This window comes from Rhipicephalus microplus, unplaced genomic scaffold (assembly GCF_043290135.1).
Source record: "Rhipicephalus microplus isolate Deutch F79 unplaced genomic scaffold, USDA_Rmic scaffold_17, whole genome shotgun sequence".
Lineage (NCBI taxonomy): Eukaryota > Metazoa > Arthropoda > Arachnida > Ixodida > Ixodidae > Rhipicephalus > Rhipicephalus microplus.
The window spans coordinates 10,507,352-10,508,189 of record NW_027464590.1 but is presented as its reverse complement, the minus strand read 5'-3'; the positions used below and the strand labels follow the sequence as shown (position 1 = coordinate 10,508,189).

At 51.3% G+C, this 838-nt stretch overlaps 1 non-coding gene across 1 annotated transcript; it reads right to left on the bottom strand.

Moving 5' to 3' along the window:
- Window positions 1-217: 217 nt before the first annotated feature.
- TRNAN-GUU (transfer RNA asparagine (anticodon GUU)) lies at window positions 218-291 on the bottom strand. Its single transcript has one exon. It is a non-coding gene; the product is annotated as a tRNA-Asn (tRNA).
- Window positions 292-838: the final 547 nt, after the last annotated feature.

Below are 838 nucleotides of genomic sequence, written 5' to 3'. Positions count from 1 at the left end.
TGCTCCACTTTCACCATCATCAGAACATTTTTCCAAAGCTATCAGCGCAAAGAAAAAAAGCGACACCCTGCTCCCGGGAGGGCTTGAACCTCCAACCTTTCAGTTAACAGTTGATCGCGCTAGCCGATTCTGCCACGGAAACACTCGTGCTCCACTCTCACCACCGTCAGAACATTTCTCCAAAGCTATCAGCGCGAAGAAAAAAAAAGAGACACACCGCTCCCGGGAGGGATCGAACCTCCAAACTTTTGGTTAACAGCCAAACACGCTAGCCAATTGCGTCACGGAGGTAGTCGTGCTCCACTCTCACCACCATCAGAACATTTTTCCAAAGGTATCAGCGCAATGTAAAAAAGAGACACACCGGTCATGGGAGGGTTCGAACCTCCAATCTTTTGGTTAACAGCCCAACGCGCTAGCCAATTGCGCCAAGGAGATAGTCGTGCTCTACTCTCACCACCGGCAGAACATTTCTCCAGAGCTATCAGCGCAAAGAAAAAAAGAGACACACCGCTCTCGATGGGCTCAAACCTCCAACCTTTTGGTTAACAGCGCAACGCGCTAGCCAATTGCGCCACGGAGACAGTCGCGCTCCACTCTCACCACGGCCAGAACACTTCTCCAAAAATATCAGTGCAAAGAAAAAAAAGCGACACACCACTCATGGAAGGGCTCGAACCTCCAACCTTTTGCTTAACAGCCGACATACTGGCAGATTGCGCGACGGAGACCGTCGTGCTCCACTCTCACCACCGTCAGAACATTTCTCCATAGCTGTCAGCGCAAAGAAAAAAGGTAAACGCCGCTCCCGGGAGGGCTCCAACCTTCCGGTAAACCG